This window comes from Nansenia antarctica (genome assembly GCF_963989245.1).
Source record: "Nansenia antarctica genome assembly, chromosome: 8".
Classification (NCBI taxonomy): domain Eukaryota; kingdom Metazoa; phylum Chordata; class Actinopteri; order Argentiniformes; family Microstomatidae; genus Nansenia; species Nansenia antarctica.
In genome coordinates this window covers 53,244,115-53,251,614 of record NC_137678.1, presented here as the reverse complement: position 1 = coordinate 53,251,614, position 7,500 = coordinate 53,244,115, and the positions used below count along the sequence as shown (strand labels likewise).

The following is a 7,500-nucleotide window of genomic DNA, read 5'->3' as shown; positions in this document are numbered from 1 at the left end:
TCAACCTTCCGGTGAAGATAATGTGTGTTAATTTCAGATATGGAAGGAAGTTTGCTCACTTTAGTGAGGAAGGCAGAGCGACCCTTCACGACAGTGTCCCACCTGTATTCAGGACCTATTCAAGTGTTAAAAGGAGTCATGCAAGCAACACCATGGTCAGTGCATCTCTCACTAAGTATCTATGACCGTGTGCCTGTTTCTGAATGGGCTACTGCTCCTAAAACACATACTCCATGCAACTTTATGGCACATGCAATATGTTTAGTGGTACTGTGTCATTCTGAATCCAGCCTGGATCTCTTTTTGAAGTAGTTAACCCTTTCATGTAAAACATACTGGCAATAATGGTGGACTCTGTACAGATGCCACTGGACACTGACGAGGACCACACGTACTTCAAGAGGCCTTACAGCTTTCCTCCTAAAGAATTGGTTAGTGTGAATGAAGTTTATTGCATACAAACATACTATCCACCATTCACAGCTGTACACATAGTCATGCTTATGTGTGTATCCTGTTACCAGGGACAAAGATGTCAGAAGCCTGGAAAGTGAAACCACACTTTCTATCAGGACACTTGAGGTAGAATGATCAAGGAAAGAAAGTGACTCATTCAGTACTTAACTGCACCTTTTCATTGTAACATGGTTAAGCACTGTATTATTATTTTAGGAAAGGGCTCAACAAGTCCAACACCAACGAAGAGTGACCAATGACTTGTTAGTGCATTGCATTTGCAATGCATTTTGGAAACATGAGGAGAGTGCTAATACAAATTCCATGACAGTTTGCAACCACTGATGAATGTGAGTTTCTTAAATTAATTATTAATCACTTCTTTATAACATTTTGTCTCAACAGTGAGAAGCAGCTGTCTCACCATTATATGGTCGAAAATGTGAGAAGAAAAGGAAGCTGAAAGACCATAGAGACAATGTTGAAAGAGCACTTGTGCTAAAGTGCAATCAGCAATGATGTCTTGATTGAAGCGCATTGAGTCGTATCTTGTGAGATGCGCTATACAAATAAAGCTTGAATTGATTTGATCCCTTGTACACTTTTTTTGGGCATTTGTGTTGCAACACACCTGTACATTCTGCACTCTACCCTGTTAGGCCCTTATTTTACTCTAGACAGAAGGGTTGTAACACTTGTTATTAATTCCATTTGGTATACCTCATAAACTTTCTTGCATTTCTGGTGTTTGCATTTTACATATTCTAAATATATGCTATCTACATGTCGCACTGGATGGGGTTATTGCTGTTGACTCATCAGAAAGTAAAGACTAATTCACAGAGTGTATGAAGATTCCAGTAAGGGTTTTGTGAAGGAGCCCTAGTGCTGTTGACATCAGAAATAGAATGTTTTATTTAGCTCATCAGTGTGCACTCAGCACCATGGACACCTCCAGCCCAGCACCTTGCACCACGGTTCCTGCCCTGCTCCATGGATTACAACGATGATCGCCTGACCCTTGCCTGACTCCACCAAGTCCTTTGCCTGACCCCTCAAACCTGTTTGACCTAATAAAGTCCCACACCTGGGGTCGTTGACATTCTTTTATTTATATACAGTTAGGTCTGGAAGTATTTGGACAGTGACACAATTTCCATAATTTTGTCTCTGTATGCCACCACAAAGGATTTGAAATGAAACAATCCAGATGTAATTGAAGTGCATTTTACAGCCTAAGGATGGCCTGTTTCAGTTGCATTGAGAGCTCTGTTGACTGCATGTTGTGCGTATACAGCAACAGCCTCCAAATACAAATGCCACACTTGGAATCAACTCAGACCTTTTACCTTAATTGATAAAGAAATAATGAAGGAATAAATAGCCCACACTGGCCCATGAAACAGCTTTTGAGTCAATTGTCTAATTACTTTTGGTTATTATACATAAGAGCTATAATTCATAAACCCTTCCTTCAATTTGGATGTGAATACCCTTAACCTAAAGCTGAGAGTCTGCACTTTAAGCCCAGTAAATTCTGTTGGAAATCTCATATAAGATACGTTAGATCCAAAGTATCAAGGAGTATTGCAGTATTGTGCAGGGCAAAACATATTCTGGAACAGAGGATGTTGTATACTCTATATTGTTGTCTTGTCTTACCCTATTTGAGTTACTGTGTGGAGATATGGGGAAATGAATATAAAAGCACTTTAAACCCATTGATTACACTACAGAAAAAAGCTATGAGGATTTTGATTGATTGATTGAAAACTTTATTAGAAGATTTGCAGAAGTAGGTACATGAAAGTACATATTACATACAAGGTCAACTAACAGGATAAAAACCCAAGAAAGCCACTGGCTTATTTCAATTGGGGTCCTTGATTCTCAATTCATCGTTACATGTAAGACCGACAAAACAAACTAGTACTATCTACAAGATAATACAGACAAATAACTATTACTATCTACAAGATAAAAATACATCCATCATGGGAAGAACAATACAACAAAACATCAGGTATGTACAGCGGGTAGGGCAGGTGGGGACATACACCACAGGTGGGGGCGGGGGACAAAACACAAAGTATGTACAGTGGGTAGTTCGGGTCTTTTAATCTGATTTTTGATTTAGAGGGTCCAGTTACGGATTGCAGCCTCCTGTAAATGTTTTTTGAGAGTGGTTTTGAAGGTGGGCAGTGTTTTGCACTCCTTTAAGATTATAGGAAGGGCGTTCCACATTTTTACTGCAGTACAGATTGTACATGAGGTCGGATATCGTGATCACACTAATAACTTGTTCCTAATGTCAAAAATATGAAGAAAATATGAAGGAAAGCAGAAATATTGCTCTATTGCTCTATTTAAAAAAAGGTTTAAATTATTTTTAATGAAAAAGTATTAGAACGGATGATACTGAAATATATGTATTAATTAATTGGATTATATAATGTAAGCATAATTGTTAAGTATAAACAGGGGTAGGACAGGCTTCTTCCTACTCCTTTTCGAACAATTGATAGGACTGTACTCTACATATTAGTTTTTTTCCGTAGTTTTCACCGTAGTAAGGCCGTAGTAAGGCGATTCATGGTTTACTCCTAGTGTATCCATCTGCGCTGCGCGCATCAAATCCATCACCCGGAAATGTGATGTACCATACGTCATCATACCGCGCCTGCATATTTGCATAACACATTTCCGGGTGTTGGATTTGTTGCGCGCAGATGGACCCTACTCGGTACAGACAGGAAACAGCTCTGCTAGAGACAGGAAGCAGCTCTGCTAGAGACAGGAAGCAGCTCTGCTCCAGACAGGAAGCAGCTCTGGTACACACAGGAACATGAATCACACAACAACTTTCATCTCTGTTTTCTTCCTTCCTTACTGATATGTTGAACACCTCCACCACTCAGACAGGTCTGACACGGTTTAAAGAGCGTGAGAACAAGGCCACAATAATATAATGAGTTTGTCTGTAACTGAAGTCTTTCTTCTAATAAAGTGGTCATTAATTGCAGAGAGGAGGAGAGAGAGAGAGAGAGAGAGAGAGAGAGAAAGAAAGAAAGAGTGGGAGAAGAAGAAAAAAACACGTAAAAAAACCACAAGGTCAAATCATTCTGTTTCTTTTCTCCCCCGCTCTGCCCTCCTTGTTACGACCGCGGCCCCGTCTCCACAGCAACGGCTTACAAGGTCTCGTCAAATTGACGGGGCCGCGATGAACTGAAATTAACTTTAACAAAGCTTGTGAAATAAGTATGGAACACATTTTATTTTTACACTTTTTTTTTTTCTTCATTTGTTTACAGATATTTTAATCTATATTTTAACTCTCTCACAGTGGCGTACGTGTAACACGATCCATATCCGATCGTTTCCGCACGAACGACTTCACCTTTGGGGCGAGATATGAAATATGAAACATGCGTGTACCAAGGCACTAGGGCCCCGTCGATAACCGAGTAGTGTTTGTGTCAAAATGTCAAATGTTTTCGATGTTTTTGTTGATTATAGAATGGTTTGCTGCCAAACAGTGTCTGGGTGGTAGAGGCCTCGCCGGCCGCATGGTGCATGGCGCTGATCCACATCCTCCTCATCAGAACTCCAAATATTCATAAATGTCTCTCTGAGCTGTTGAGGGAGGCCAGGACAGCTGGTTTAGATTTCCGCCTCCCTTTGAACTCACGCTCTCCTTTCCCTCTCCTCTCCTCTCCTCTCCTCTCCTCTCCTCTCCTCTCCTCTCCTCTCCTTTCCTCTCCTCTCTTCTCCTCTCCTCTCCCTCTCCCTCTCCTCTCCTCTCCTCTCCTCTCTTTTCCTTTCCTCTCCTCTCTCCTCTCCTCCCCTCCTCTCCTCTCTCCTCTCATCTCCTCCTCTCCTCCTCTCCTCCTCTCCTCCTCTCCTCCTCTCCTCCTCTCCTCTCCTCTCCTCTCCTCTCCTCTCCTCTCCCCTCCCCTCCCCTCCCCTCCTGTCCCCTCCTCTCGTCTCTTCTCCTCTCCTCTCCTCCTCTCCTCCTCTCCTCCTCTCCTCCTCTCCTCTCCTCTCCTCTCCCCTCCTGTCCCCTCCTCTCGTCTCTTCTCCTCTCCTCTCCCCTCTTCTCCTTTCCTCTCCTCTCCACTCCTCTCCTCTCCTCTCTTTTCCTCTCCTCTCCTCTCCTCTCTTGACTCAGCTCTTGGATTAAGAGTTACAGCGCTGGGGGAAGGCATTATTTCAAGGCATTTTGGATTTGGAATACATAAATATCAGCATTTATGAAAAATGGTCCTCTTTAAAAGATTCGGTTTATCTGGCAAGGGCATACGTGATAAATGCTTTTCATTGAGCTACAGCCCAGGAAAGGCTTTTGCAGAGGCATCCTGCATGTAGCAATGATTTAACACACACACACACACACACACACGCAAGCATGCACGCACACACACACACACACACACAAACACACACACACACTTCCTTCCTTAATTTCACCTTTGAGATCATCGAAGAAGATCGAAGTACCTATCTATCTATCTATCTACCTACACACACACATTTTAATCATTTATTTCTGTCCACATAGAAACAAGTATACAAGGACACAAATACTGAAGGCACAGATGGGATGCATTCACAAACAGACATGGACAATGTCTTTCACATACAACAGGACAAGACTCACGGGTACAAGTAACACCGTCTCCGCCATATTTGGCGGCTGCCAATAATCGCAGAGACAGAGCAATACTTGCTGAGCCTTTTTGCTTCTCCCTTGGACATTCCCAGTAGACGTAGTCCTCTGACAACCAATCTGTGCACAAGACTGCCAAATATAAAGACTAATAGCGTACACACACACACACACACACACACACATACACTTCACTGTCACTGTCTGAATCTGTCTGAATCTAGCCTGCTCTTCTTTGCCATCTGAGATATCGAAAGAAGCCTCCTGATGGGTCCCCACCCTGGTCCTCTGCCAGCCGTACGTCTGATGTCAGGTGAAGGTCACAACCATGCTGATGCTCCTCACTGTGGGGCTGGTCTCTGGTGTGTGTGTGTGGTTGGTCTCTGGTGTGTGTGTGTGTGTGTGGGGGGGGGGGGTAGATAGATAGATAGATCGGTACTTTATTGATCTCAGAGGTGAAATTAAGGAAGAAAAGTGTGTGTGTGTCTCCAGTTTGAGACGTGTGTGTGTGTGTGTGTGTGTGTGTGTGTGTGTGTGTGTGTGTGTGGTCTCTTCTTACGTAACGAGTCAGACGAGTTCAGACCTTCTCTCTCCTAATGAGAGACTCAACAGGCAGACCACTGAACACACACTGGAGAGAGAGAGAGAGAGAGAGAGAGAGAGAGAGAGAGAGAGAGAGAGAGAGAGAGAGAGAGAGAGAGAGAGAGAGAGAGAGAGAGAGAGAGAGAGAGAGAGAGAGAGAGAGAGAAAGAGAGACAGGGAGAGAGAAACAGAGAGAGAGTGAAAGACACAGAGAGAGAGAGACAGAGAGAGAGACAGACAGACAGAGAGAGAGGTAGATTTATTTAACTCTTGTTCTCTCCATGAAATGTTGTGTCTTTGAGTACAGAGAAAAGTGCTATACAAAATAAATGCATTATTAATATTATTATAATTATGAATAATAGATGTGACCTTCTACATCTCTGGGCATATACGTTTGTTTATCAGTGTATTGGTATTACTAATACATTAGTGTGTTCATATATTAATGTATTCATATTAGTTTTGTTTCATTTCACTAATTAGATGAACTAATTAGAGTCTCTAATTGGCATATTTGTTCCTGTGGTGCTTCCTGTTTCCTGATGGTGGAAGACAAAAGTTGGTGATTAGGTCATGAGCTCTGCAGTCATTGGCTGAAACTGCTTTGATTGACAAGCACAGCCATCCAATCATCTCTAAGCATCAGTGTCAGCAGCGTCTCTCAGCTCTCGCCACGGCAACTGACAACAAAAACCTGCCGTTCTTAAAACCTTCACACTTTGATAAAATCACTGTCTGCCAAGGCAAACAAGGCAAACCTCCCTCCCCCTCTCTCTCTCCCTGTCTCCCTCTCTCTCCCCCTCTCTCTCTCTCCATGTTTCCCCCCTCTCTCCCCACCTCTCTCTCTCCCTGTCTCCCCTCTCTCTCCCCCTCTCTCTCTCCCTGTCTCCCCCCTCTCTCCCCACCTCTCTCTCTCCCTGTCTCCCCTCTCTCTCCCCCTCTCTCTCCCCCTGTCTCCCCTCTCTCTCCCCACCTCTCTCTCTCCCTGTCTCCCCTCTCTCCCCACCTCTCTCTCTCCCTGTCTCCCCTCTCTCTCCCCCTGTCTCCCCTCTCTCTCCCCACCTCTCTCTCTCCCTGTCTCCCCTCTCTCCCCTCTCTCTCTCTCCCCCTGTCTCCCCTCTCTCTCTCCCCCTGTCTCCCCTCTCCCCCTGTCTCCCCTCTCTCTCCCCCTGTCTCCCCTCTCTCTCTCCCCCTGTCTCCCCTCTCTCTCCCTCTCTCCCCCTCTCTCTCCCCCTCTCTCTCCCCCCCTACATTTACATTTTTGGCATTTAGCAGACGCCTTATTTCAAAGCGACTTACAATCAATACATTTGACTAAGCAAGTGAATCATCAGTTCACCAGTTGCAGCAGGAAGAGTAATCTAGCTCAGGTCCGGGGCCATTGGCAGTCTCCGTGATAGAAAGAAACAGCAGAGGTGGAGGAGCGGAGTGAACAGGCTGATGTTTAGGGGGTGACCATTGCCTACAGGTAGGAAGGGGCTGTCCCTTTAGCTGCCTGGTAGGCAAGCACCAGGGTCTTGAATCTGATGCGACCTGCTATCGGGAGCCAGTGCAGGGTGCGATGGAGAGGGGTGACATGAGAACATTCGGGGAGGTTGAACACCAGATGGGCAGCTGCGTTCTGGATGAGCTGCAGAGGTCTGATGGCGGAGGCGGGGAGCCCGGCCAGGAGTATGTTGAAATAATCAAGGCGGGAGATGACCAGTGACTGGGTCAAGAGTTGCGCTGCTTCTCTGGTGAGGAATGGTCGTATCCTTCTGATGTTGTAAAGGAATAATCTGCAGGAGTGTGCT

General features: G+C 44.7%; 1 long non-coding RNA gene across 4 annotated transcripts in view; it reads left to right on the top strand.

The window, feature by feature from the left end:
- Window positions 1-992, top strand: part of LOC308164643 — a 2,481-nt gene extending 1,489 nt beyond the window's left edge. Inside the window, exons 6-9 of one of the 4 annotated variants that reach the window (XR_013937651.1) lie at window positions 38-155; window positions 363-431; window positions 525-582; window positions 862-944. This is a non-coding gene — a long non-coding RNA (uncharacterized lncRNA). The other 3 variants (XR_013937649.1, XR_013937650.1, XR_013937652.1) reach the window with 3 other exon arrangements.
- The last annotated feature ends 6,508 nt before the right edge of the window (window positions 993-7,500 follow it).